General features: G+C 37.2%; 1 protein-coding gene across 3 annotated transcripts in view; it reads left to right on the top strand.

The window, feature by feature from the left end:
- Positions 1–13,167, top strand: part of Smap1 (small ArfGAP 1) — a 139,694-nt gene that overhangs the window by 59,302 nt on the left and 67,225 nt on the right. The window lies entirely within an intron of this gene.

Genomic DNA, 13,167 nt, shown 5'->3' with positions numbered 1-13,167 from the left:
AAAATATTTTTTGTATTGATTTAATTTAATTTGTGATTATGAAATTCCATAGTTTGCATTCATGTAACCAGAAGTAGCAAAAAAGATTTAAAAAATTAAAATCAGGGCAGGAGAGATGGCTCAGTGCTTAAGGCATTTGCCTGTACATCCTAACAACCCAGGTTCAATTCCACAGTACCCATGTAAAGCAAGATGCATAAAAGCGGTGCATGCATCTGGAGTTGGATTGCAGCAGCTGAAGGCCTTGGTATGCCCATTCTCTCAATGTTGGCCAGCCTTCCTGCCTGCCTGCTTCCCTCTCTCCCTCCCTCCTTAAGTGTAACCTCCCTCTCTCCCTCCCATCCATCCATCCCCTATCTTTCTCTCTCTCTGAGCTTGCAAATAAATTAATTAATAAACATACTTTAAAAAATTAAAATAACCTGTTGCCTGAAAACTGAATTGAAGTATTTCCTTTGTGTACAAAGGTGTTTTTGGTATTCTGACAGAGGTTAGTAGCTGGAAAACAGTGCAGTCATCAAATGTCCTTATGATTAATTTAGGTGTGTTTAGAGTAGCTTAGCATTGTTAGAGGTAAATTTGTAATTTTAAGAGTTTGCTGTTTTTCCAGGATGACATCCTTAAATCCTCACAATTTTGTTCAGCTGCTAATGTAAAAGTGCTTTTCTTTTTCTAGTCTTTGTAATTCATAGGAAATTAATAAAAAATTTTTTCTTATGCCCTTGAAACTGCTTTAGCAGCAAAAAGTTATCATTAGATCAACACACAACTGTCCCTTGGTGTCCATAAAGGATTGTTTCTAGGACCTCTGGTAGATACCAAAATCTATGAATGTTTAGGTGCCTTTTATAGGATAACATCATTTGCATATAACTTATGCATATTCATTCTTCTGTGTATTTTAAATCATCCTTAAATTAACTTGTAATATTGAATACAGTGTAAATGCTGTGCAGATTGTTGCTAAACTATTTTGTTTAGGGGATAATGACAAAAAAGGAAAGTATACAAATATGCTCAGTATAGATACAGTCTTTTTCTTCATATTTTCAGTTTGTAGTTGGTTGGTTCCATGGATGTAGAACCAGAGGGCCAACTGTTTGTGGTTGATTTTTAGTGATATGCATAAATGCCCCAGAATCATAAAAAAGAACAAAAACTTGTGTGGTTGGAGTAAGATAAGGGTTGAGGTTATAGATAGATATCTTAGGCTATGAAGTCAAACATAATTGATTTAGTTACATCTTAAATTAATTTTTGATGATTTTGCTGGCGAAGCATAAAAGGAAATATGATCTTTTGTGTATTTCAAAATCCTGGAGGAGAAAATCTACTCATTACATCAGAGAAGTAAAGCTTTTTGAACATTTCATTTAGGATTATTCTTCATATCTCTGTAGCAAATGTGGTAATTAACATGACACCCTTTTTTATTCAAGAAAATACAAAGTATAGATTGAAAATGTAAGTTGATGTTTGTAATGACTTGCAGAAGTAGGAACCATTGAAGACAAAAGATAGTGTTTTCCATGGTTTGTTTTAAACTAAGGATAAGACATGTGATTATTTGATACTTTGGGTCTTTGGGCCATGCTGAGAACTAAAGATAGGATATTATGAGAAATCAGTGATAAACAATAAACACATGGACAAGTGGACCATCCAGTAGCTTGTGGTGGGTCTTTAGATGTTTGAAAGCAAAGGTAAAGTTATTTAAAAAATGTTCTGAGATGATACAATGCAAAGAGGTGAGTAGTGGTTGGTAGCCCCAAGTTTCCACACTATACAGCGTAGTCTTTATTTTTGCCTAGAATAATCACAGCAACTGATTCCAGAGAGGCACTAAAACAAAATAGTTAAGAAGGCTGCCATGATGAGAGGCTACCAAAGTAGACCTGTGTGATCAGCACTGGATAATTCACCTCAGGGGGTTTCATTGTCTTTTCCTTGTAAAACAAGAAGAGTAGGGGCTGGAGAGATGGCTTAGCGGTTAAGCGCTTGCCTGTGAAGCCCAAGGACGCTGGTTCAAGGTTTGAGTCCCTAGTATCCACGTAAGCCAGATGTACAAGGGGGCTCATGCATCTGGAGTTTGTTTGCAGTGGCTGGAGGCCCTGGCGTGCCCATTCTTTTTTTATTTATTTTATTTTTTTTATTTGAGAGTGACAGAGAGAGAAAGAGGCAGAGCGAGAGAATAGGTTACATTCAGTACATTACCTGCAAGATTTTAAACATGCAATAAATATAAATTTCTAATTAGTAGCATATCTTAGTATCCCTTAATTTTTAATTAGCAATATTTCTTATTCAGTTGTTCATTACATATCTTTCTGGTCATGAGCTGTTTCACTTTTAGCAATCTGTTGTCATCAATTGATTTCTGAATATATCACCCTGAATATATCACTGAGTAAACACATTGGTCTATTGTGTTGTATTATTAAGTGCAGATGAATTTGTTTTTGAGAATATTTACCAAAAAGACATTTTTCATTTGTAGTAGTGTAAGGATGGTAAGGCGTTTTGAGATACTTAGATAAAAAAAAGCAAGAGATATCTGTTGAAGTTACGTCTTATTCAGATCTAAGCATATCTGATTTCCTGAGGTGGTAGGATGTTCGGTATAATCTATCTCTACATTTTGCTATTTAATTAATTACTTTTTTAAAAAAATTGAAGCTACATCACAGAGAATGAATCACAGTTCTCAGTGAGTTTTGGCAAATGTTTGTGCTGTTACTAACACCCACCCATTCATGAAGGTGCAGTATTTCCATCACCCTAGAAAGTTTTCCTGTGCTAATTTCAAGTCAAGTTCTCCAACAAGTACTGTACTGATTTCTGTCTCCACAAATCACTTTTTTTAGACATTGAAATGTTTATGTTTTGGAGTCATTCCTGTTTATTCAGAGTTTTCATTCAGTATTGGAAAAGTGGTGATTGCATTGTGAGTTAGTTCTGTGTTCATACATATGTAATAAGCTTATTGATATAAAAGTGCCTGGGAAGTATTTATTAGTAGAGAGAAATAACCTACCGTATTTAATTATATATGCTCTCCTCTTAAAATCACCACCACCATTGCAATAATCATGTATTCATGTTTAATATTTTCAAGGATGGTACTTATTAAATGTGGAAACAAGATTTAATCTTTGAGTGCTTTCAAGCTATTAATTATTTTTATTGAGTATGTATTTAATTTTGTAAAATATAACCACTTACAAATTTCTGCACAGGTTACTAATTAACTGATGTTAAATGTAAGCATTAGTTTATGTATGTGTATATCTGTTTTCAGTTAAGAGCATCTACCACACGAATTGCTGTTTTAGAGTTGTATGCTTGTTTTTAAAAGAAAAGTGTCTCCTGAAATTTATTTGATTTTTATTACAGAAAATGGTCTTTACTTATAAAATTTTGCAAGTTCTTTTATAGTTTTATTTAGTTACTTATTTGCAAGCAGAGGGGGAGGGAGGAAAGGAAGGAAAGAGGGAGGGTGGGGAGGAGAATGGGCATGCCAGGGCCTCCAGCCATTGCAAAGGAACTCCATATACATGCACCCTTTGTGCATCTGGCTTTGTATGGGTACTGGGTAATTGAACCTGCGTTATAATGTTTTGCAGGCAAGTGCCTTATCTGCTGAGCCATCTTTCCAGCCCCAATTTCTTCTCATAATTGTGGTTTAGGGTGAGACAAATGTCTGGGTTCTTTGGTTTATTGTCAGGAACTTTAAAAAAAAATTAGAAAGGACCAATTTTTAATGTTTTAAATATTCTAACTTCATCTGTTATTTTATAATGGTTCATTAAGTCTCAGACTTGGTTGATATTTCCCCATGACTTAAGAATTGTTAACCATTCATTTAAATCTTCTGTGCCCATATTGAATGGCTAAAAATAAAGACTGTCGAAAACAGAATGTACTTTTACTTGCAAATTTCCTAGTTGGCTTGAAATTTATGCTGCTGAATAAACAGTACTGTAAGACCTTGTTCATGTTGGACAACATAATACTCAGTGTGTTTGGTCTTTATTCTGATAGCCTCTAGACTATTATTAATATTTTATGTTCTTCTAAGTCTCCTGGTAATTATTTGTAGCCTCTTTATTTACTATTTCCTAGTGTCATTTATTGATGTGGTGCTTGGTATCTTCTTGGAAGAATGAAGCCCAGATAATTCAAGCGTTTACATTCCTAAATTGTACCTTGGAGAATTTGACATCTTTTTCTCTTCTCTTCTCTTCTCTTCTCTTCTCTTCTCTTCTCTTCTCTTCTCTTCTCTTCTCTTCTCTTCTCTTCTCTTCTCTTCTCTTCTCTTCTCTTCTCTCCCTCTTCTCTCCCTCTTCTCTCCCTCTTCTCTCCCTCTTCTCTCCCTCTTCTCTCCCTCTTCTCTCCCTCTTCTCTCCCTCTTCTCTCCCTCTTCTCTCCCTCTTCTCTCCCTCTTCTCTCCCTCTTCTCTCCCTCTTCTCTCCCTCTTCTCTCCCTCTTCTCTCCCTCTTCTCTCCCTCTTCTCTCCCTCTTCTCTCCCTCTTCTCTCCCTCTTCTCTCCCTCTTCTCTCCCTCTTCTCTCCCTCTTCTCTCCCTCTTCTCTCCCTCTTCTCTCCCTCTTCTCTCCCTCTTCTCTCCCTCTTCTCTCCCTCTTCTCTCCCTCTTCTCTCCCTCTTCTCTCCCTCTTCTCTCCCTCTTCTCTCCCTCTTCTCTCCCTCTTCTCTCCCTCTTCTCTCCCTCTTCTCTCCCTCTTCTCTCCCTCTCCCTCTTCTCTCCTCTCTCTCTCTCCTCTCTCTCCTCCCCTCTCCTTTCTTTTCTGTTTTTCTTTCTTTTTTTCTTTCTTTTTTTCTTTCTTTCTTTCTTTCTTTCTTTCTTTCTTTCTTTCTTTCTTTCTTTCTTTCTTTCAGCATTTTCACCTATGGTCATGTCTTGACCATTTTTACTTAGGCTTAAATCTGTTTGGGCTGGAACAAATGCATCTTTAAACCCAGTTTTTTTTTTTAACAACTTTATTATTAAGTTAAAAATACAAGCTTCTTTTTTTCTGACTTTCCTATTCATCCCACTAAGTCTCTGCATCCACTTTCAGCTTTTTATTCCTTGATGTATGGACAAAAATTGAGAGGAGCTAGTACTTTTTCTCTGACTTTATGTTATCTTCAAAGTTCATTCCTCCTTTTACTATTATGCTGTTAATTGTTTTCAATTTGAGGCCCTTTATTTAGACTCTTATAATTTGAAACATACTTCATCAGCTCTTTCTCTAGAGAAAAGTATCCCTCTCATATGCAGCCCTTGAAACTGCTATACTCATTTGTTTGTTTCCTTTTCAGTCAGGAAATATTTTTGATGTACTTGGTACTGCCTTCTAGAACTAACTCTGGGCAGTTAAGGTTTTTTGAGCAAGAGCTGTATGTTAGCTTGAGAGTGGGATGGTAGGGGAGGAGCAGGGAGAGGGAAGGAGATGAGAGGAGGACTCTAATTTTGATCGAGATTCAGCCTTCAGTGACCTACTTTCTCCAAATTGAACCACCTCTGAAGGTTTCTACCAGTTTTCAATTGTACTACTAGGTGGGGATCAAATTGTGTACACATGAGCCTTTTGGAGGACATTCCAGATCCAAATACTAACACCTTGATCTTTTCTCTCCCCTCTTTTACTTCCTTTTCTTGTTTCTCCTTTCCTTTCCCCTTCCCTTTCCCCTTTTCCTTTTTCCCCTTCTCCCTTTCCCCCTTTCCCCCTCTCCTTTCCCCTCCCCCTTGATGTGTAGAAGTGTGAATCAAGCTGTGTTTGATATGGAAACACGTAAAATATTTATGGAGTTAGCAGTATGTCAGTGTAGGAAATTTGACTACAGTGGTAGATAACCAATTTATGGCATTTGTAATGTTAAGACTTGTATTGTATTCCTCTTACTTGCTTGTCTAGATTGGCTTTCCTCATGTCATCTTCTAGTTATTCTTAAAACCTGGTTATATTTGTGGGTCCTCCCTTCCTCATACCTTTCTATTGTATCACTTTTCATTCTTTCCTCACTTCTGTATTTTATTTCCATTTTTCCTATTGTGTCCGGCTGTAGTATATTCCTCATGTTCTCATTACTGTTAGCTTTCTGTTTTACATATGTTTGGAATAACTTTGACGCAATATTGTTTTGGTCAATTTATTACTAAGAGATAGGTATTGGCTTTCCCAGATTTTATTTTCCTTAAAATCGATAGTGAATTTTCTCTGTCTTCTGGCCATTCCCTTTGGTTTGCTTGCCCCTAAAGCCATGTGGCAGACACCTTTGGTTGTATTGAGGTGGCTCTTCTTGCAGGCAAGACTCCAGTATGTTGTTCTTACAGTTTGCTTTGGTTTTAATGATAACTTAGTATTTCTTGTTAGAAATGTACTTCCCCATGTTTTTTCCTGCCAGCTTAAATCTTTTCTATTTCATGCTTAGCTCAGGCCCCTACTTTAATAAAACCTTCATCTTCATATAGTTTGTGTTTTATTGTCTACTATTATGTATGATTATTTACCATTGTACATGTCTGCTTAACTAAAGTATAAATGCCCAGCAGGTAGAAACTATTAGCAAATGTGCTTTTGTAGTCTTTGTGATGGCTGATGGATATCACTGTGCTGGCAACACAGGGTATACTTAATGTTTTAAATGATATGATGAGATTAATCTTCGGTTTGATAAAAATTTGTGAAAATGCTGTTCTCAACATTGAATAGAGAATGGAGGAAAAGAAAATATTTTCCCAACATTGCCTTATTTTTTTGATATGGTGTCAGTTTTCATTTCTTGATCTCTGTTCAATTCTCCTCCTGTTCCTTTGTATAATTTTAAAGCTCCTAAAATATAGCAGCCCCAGGAAATATAACTTAAGTTAGGAGGTGAAGTTTGAAGGAGTATGTGTGTGCAGTAGAAAGGCAATATTTTGGTTTTTTTTGTTTTGTATTTCAGGTACCCAGAAATGAAATTGATTGCCTTGGAGGGTAGTGGTTTGTAAAAAGGCTGGACAGTTATTCTTTCTCAGACTCCTGAATTCTGGGTTTACAGGTGTTAGCCAACCATGCTAGCTGTTCCTTATTTGTGGAAAAATGGTAATAGGGGTGGCTTTTTTTTTTTTTAACTTCTCAGACCTCCTTAGATATCACGTGCTTTCTGAGACCTTCTTGTTCTGTTCCCTTCTCACTTTGATCTCTACCTTATCTTCCTCTATCTCTGTTGTTCCTGCCTTGCTCAATTTTATATGTTCCCAGAAGTTTCTTCTCAGCATATGGCACATTCTAGAAGAGAGGCTGGTGGTTGGCTGTGAGAGTTCAGAAAGGCTAGACTTGTTTGTATTACTGGATGAGGTTAAAAAAAAAAACAACCCAAAAAACTATTTTCAATAATGTTTGGTGGTTAGTGGTTTGTTCCTCCTTGATGGAATTTTGACAGTTGTGGAGAAAATCAGTCACTGAGTTTGTTATAAATACTATCTGTGGGTTGATCAGTTTTTCTGTGAGATTCCCTCCCTTCTCCATTTTGAATTTGAAATATGCAAATGAATTTGAATGGCAGAAAGGTCTAGGGTAACTCTTGTAGACTCGATTTATTTTCATGTTGGAATGATGATGATTTGCATGAGTGTGGTATGTGTCCATGTGTCTGTACATGTTCATGTATGTGTGGGTCCACATGTGTAACAGATGCACATGCATGTGTGTTCATGAGGCCAGAGATAGACTTTGATTGTCTTCCTCAGTTGCTCTCTACCTTATTCTTTGAGATAGTCTCTCGCTGGACCTAGAATTCAGTGATTGTTAGACTTGTTAGCCAGTGATCCCCAGGGATTCTTACACCTCTCTGCTTTCTCAGTACATGGATTACAGACACTTGCTGAGGTGCCTGATATTCACCTGAGGTCTGAGGATCCAAACGCAGGTGCTCATACTTGTGTGGCAAGCACTTTACCCACAGAGCCACCTACCCAGCCCAATTTATTACTGTATTATTATTATTATTATTATTATTATTATTATTATTATTATTATTATTGAAGCCCAGAAATAGTGGTTAAAGTTATTTTTTTTAAAGAATTCTCTTTTCCTAGTAATTGTTATAGTTCTTGGGTCACAGTAACGGACAAAATTATAAGGTAATTTTCAAGAGAAATTTGAAATTTAATTTTGTTCAATATAAACTGCCCAATATAGGTAGACTTAAGAGAATGTAACTTAAAAAAATGACAAGTTACTTGAAGGTAGGGATTTAAATCCCCTCGTGGAGTAGTGTATGTGGTAGAAAACCATTGGATGTACTGCATGACTAAATGTGTGAATGGATCTTCTTCTCACTCTCTCTATTATACATTATGGTTTAGTCTTACAGTCACTGCCTCCACAGTGTGTGACTGTAGTGATGGAGAATAGCAAAGCTGTAGGACTGGCTTCCTCTAGCTCTGTTAAACTAACTGATGTTAGTGATCTTCAGCAAGTCACTAACATAGTAATGGCTCTTTTTGTAAACTGAGATACATCATCTACTCAAGTGGTAAGATTTTAACATTTAAATATGTCTCATTACTCCTTTAATAGTAAACTCTGATTTTTGAAATACTCAAAGGAAGTAGTTTGCTGAGGTCCTTTGAGATAGCAAAGTAGGATGAAAAAAAACTGTGTTCGAAAGGTTAGGAAGTGCTCTGTGGCTACAGTGCTTTTTGGTTGTGTCACTTGAGGTGAAGGTGAAAGTTTCAGCAGGGATTGGCTTGGTGTTGTTGATCTTATGAGTGATTGCGTTGGAGATAGGGACTACGTAGGAAGCTCTTAAATGTTACAAGTTGAAAAATAACATCTGGTGTTGCTTTTAAAAAGGTAAATCTGATGTACATACACATCTCTGCAAAAACCTAGAAAAGGACTGAATGCTGAACTATGGTAGTGGCAATGTGGATACAAATTGGTGAGGCCAGCATGAAATACTGACTTAAAATCACTAAGACATCTGACAGAAGGAAGAGTCCAGGATAACTCCTGAGCTGGGGTTTAAGCAAGTGGGATGAAGGTCATGGTTTACTTCTGGACTTAAAATGGTGTGAATTTCATGTTAGTAGAGATGACACAAGACTATGATATGCCACTTTCCAGTTTTGTTGTTTCATTTCATTACTTTTTTTTTTTTTAAAAAAAGAATATGCTCTGAGTTTATGGTAATTAGGAAAAGCTATAACAGACATCAAGATCTGAGAATATGTAGGAATTCTAAAAAGGTATGAAATCTGTTATCTCTAATTTCATATCATCATAAAAATTTTAAATTTGTGTTGGTGTGCATTCTTAAAAACATTAGTTAAAAACAGAAAGAGAACTACTCCCCTTAAAACAGTTTTATGAAACTGAAGAAATGAACTCTATGTTAAATATTTCCAAAGAGTTCCTGAGACCAAAAATGGTGGCCCTTCTTTTCCAGCAACTGAAGTCCAAAAGCTCTTGAAACCAGTCCTAAAAGGCTTGCTCGTATGCAAGAAATCCTGGTGGCTTTTGAGAGGAAGATAAAGAAGTGTTGTGGGAAGTTTCAAGTGGTAGTAGAGGTGAGTCTGCTGATGTGAAGAATTTGCCCAGGACTGCCAGCATTCATTTCTAAATAAGAAGTTATTTTTCCCTTAAAAATGACAACAACAACATAAAACAATCAAAACACCATAAGAGTAAGGCCATTGACAACTTTACTGTGTTTTTAAAGATTTTTGCTTGTTTGTTTGTTTTTCAAGGTAAGGTCTCACTCCAGCTCATGCTGACCTGGAATTCACTATGCAGTCTCAGGCTAGCCTTGAACTCATGGAGATCCTCCCACCTCTGCCTTCTGAGTACTGGGATGGGTCAAAGGAGTGTACCATCACACTTGGCATTTTTAAAGATTTTAATGAATAGAAAATAGTAGAGCAAGTAGCTTTACCTCCCCTGTACAAATACATTCAACATTTAAGAAGCTTTCTATCTTTAGTAACAGTATTTCATTAAGATGATGATACTGGGCAAAGGTGTAAATAAATGCCATAAGTAATTTTGACTATATTTTAAGTGTAAGATCTGCTTGGATGAGTTTTTTTCTTTTTTTTTTTAATTTATTTATTTATTTATTTTAGAGCGACAGACACAGAGAGAAAGACAGATAGAGGGAGAGAGAGAGAATGGGCGCTCCAGGGCTTCCAGCCTCTGCAAACGAACTCCAGACGCGTGCGCCCCCTTGTGCATCTGGCTAACGTGGGACCTGGGGAACCGAGCCTTGAACCGGGGTCCTTAGGCTTCATAGGCAAGCGCTTAACCGCTAAGCCATCTCTCCAGCCCTCTTTTTTTTTATTGAGGTAGGGCTTTGCTCTAGCCCAGGCTGACCTGAAATTCGCTATGTACTGTGTAGTCTTAGAGTGGCCTCAAACTCATGGTGATCCTCTGGAGTGCTGGAATTAAAGGCGTGCACCCCCACACCTGGCTTGGATGAGATTTTTTACCTTTCTGAGCTATCAGAAGATTTGGTCTTGTTAGTAGAACAAGTAAGTCCCTTGCTCTGATTAAGATTCTGCTTACATGTGCTGGCTACATTCCCTCTAGGTACCACTTGTGACCCCTATCTGTTCAAGATATGCTTATATAACCCTAGTAATCTAGGTAGATAAGTATATCAAACATTTGTTAAGTCATAAAATATTATTTTAAAACAATTCTTTGTTATGCTTATAATTTCATCATTTGACAAAAAGCAAAAGCATGATGGTGAAATGGACTATTTACTTTTCATAAAGAATTAATCAGTAAAATCAGGACATAGGGCATCTTCAGCATCTTTCAAGTTGATTAATATTTTGATTTCATAATGGCTACTACTGAGAATGGTGTTCCACACAAATACATAATATAGAATGGGAAAAATAGGATTAGGACCATTTCAGAAAGTGTGGGGAATGTTGGCACAATTTGAAGCAAAAAATTATTCACTTCATGACTTTTTTATTCAATGAAACGCAAGTTAATAACTCAAGCACTATATATATATATATATATATATATATATATATATATATATATTTCTTTTTTACATGTGCAGTATATGTGCTGTAGAGTGGTATGTTCTTTGTACGCCTGTCATGTACACAGATGTACGTGTGGTGTATGCAGGTTGTATGTGCATGTGTAGTATATTTGCTATAGAGTGGTGTGTTTGTGTATATGTATGTGGTTTGTGGAGGTGTATGTACAGATATACTCACAGGTGTAGAGGCCAGAGAAGAATGTGGAGTGTCCTATACACATCTGCATATTTCCTTGAGCTAGAATCCCTTTTTCTGAAAGTGGAGCTATGGTTTTTGGTAGCCCCAGCAATTCCCTAGTCACTGCTCCCCACAGGACAGTGATTACAGAATAGCATACCCAGCTGTTCATGTAGGTCCTGGTGAATCAAACTTAGGCATTCTCAAACCCTCATGCTTGCAGCAAGCACTTATGTACTGAGCCATTTCCCATCCTTTTTATTTTTTAATTATTTTATTTATTTATTTGAGACAGAAGGCTGGAGTGGGGAGAAGAGAATAGAAGAGAAGAAGAAGAGAAGGAATGACGATGGACATGCCAGGGCCTCTAGCCACGGCAAATCAACTCCAGATACATACGCCACTTTGCATCTGGCATTATGTGGGTCCTGGGGAATCAAACATGGATCCTTAGGCTTTGCTGTCAAGTGCCTTAACTTCTAAGCCATCTTTCCAGCCCTTTCTTTTTAATTTATATGTGTGTGGGGGGGGGGGGAAGGAGGGAGGGAGGGAGGGAGAGTGAGATAGTCATGTATTAAGTGTGGATATGCATGTCTACGGAGCATGTGTGTAGGTCAAAGGACTACTTTCAGATAGTCTTAGCCTTCTATCTTGTTTGAAGTAGGATTTCTGACTGGATTCTTTCCTTTTTCTGCTCTTTGCTGAGCTTGCCACATGCTTCCTGGGAAATTCTCTGTCTCCTCCTCCCATCTTACTGTCAGCATCGGTATCAGTGTGTTGGGATTGCAGAAGCCCACCACGTCTTCTGGCTTTGTACATGAGGTGGGAATCAGACTCAGATATTCAGGCTTAAACGACGTGTAGTTTATCCAATGAGCCATCTCCCCAGCCTTCCTAGCTGAACATTCTAACAGAGTACAGTCTGAAAGGTACACTAAGTTGATACTTAATGATCTGTGATTAAAATATGTTTCCAAGAGGGTGGACAACTTTTGATTTATGCCATTGTATAACACACAGTTGTCTTGAATTTGAGTTGAGGTATTTTAGGAGGTGATGCTTGGCATTGTATGGTGTTTTCTAATTGCAGAGAGTACATGTTGTGTGTTCAGAACCAAGGCTGCAGTGAGATTACATTATGAAAACAGATAATTGCTACCAAAAACACTTACATCACACTTTTGATTTTGAATTAATTTTTGCTCATCATATGTTCAGAAACTTTAGTGTTGCTGCATTTTTCTTGCTCCCACATTCAGTTTATTATTCCCACCTTCAGTTGTATGTTGGGCTGTAATTAGACTTTATTTTTGTTTATGTTTTTAGTTTAACTATATCTCTCATTTTACTCATTTTTTGGACATGAGAAATATATGGACATCATGTAGACTTCTATATGGTCACAAAAATGTAAAGTGAATGTTGTTTTTTTAATTCTGCCCCAATTCATCCAGTCTTACTACATAGAAGCAGCCTAAATATTCTGTGCATAAAATAAAAACATTTAATAGTATATCATTTAACATCCTTAGTTAAAAAAAATCTTTTGACCTATTGATCATATCATCCCTTTCCCTAATTGGTACTTAAGAAAATTGAGTATAAGTTTTATTTTAAAGGTTTCACTTTTCAAGGCAGAGATGGTGCCTTAGTGGGAAAGTACACTTGCCCTACAGTAATTAGGGCCGGCCTGAGTTCAGTTCCCAGCCCTAATTTCCAAAGCTCAGAGATGCAACACATGTCTGTAACCTCGATTCCTTGTGCGTCAGGGACCAGAGAATCTCAGGCTCACTGGTTAGCCCGTCTTGCTGAGTAAATGGCATCTCTGGGTTCAGGGAAAGAAGTGGAAGAGCGAGAGGAGGATGCCTGGTATTCTCTTTTGGCTTCCACACTTCTGTATAGGGTGTTTGCCTCTTCACACACGCATGCATATAC

The sequence above is a fragment of the Jaculus jaculus genome, chromosome 8 (genome assembly GCF_020740685.1).
Source record: "Jaculus jaculus isolate mJacJac1 chromosome 8, mJacJac1.mat.Y.cur, whole genome shotgun sequence".
Classification (NCBI taxonomy): Eukaryota; Metazoa; Chordata; class Mammalia; order Rodentia; family Dipodidae; genus Jaculus; species Jaculus jaculus.
This window is presented reverse-complemented; position numbering and strand designations above follow the sequence as displayed.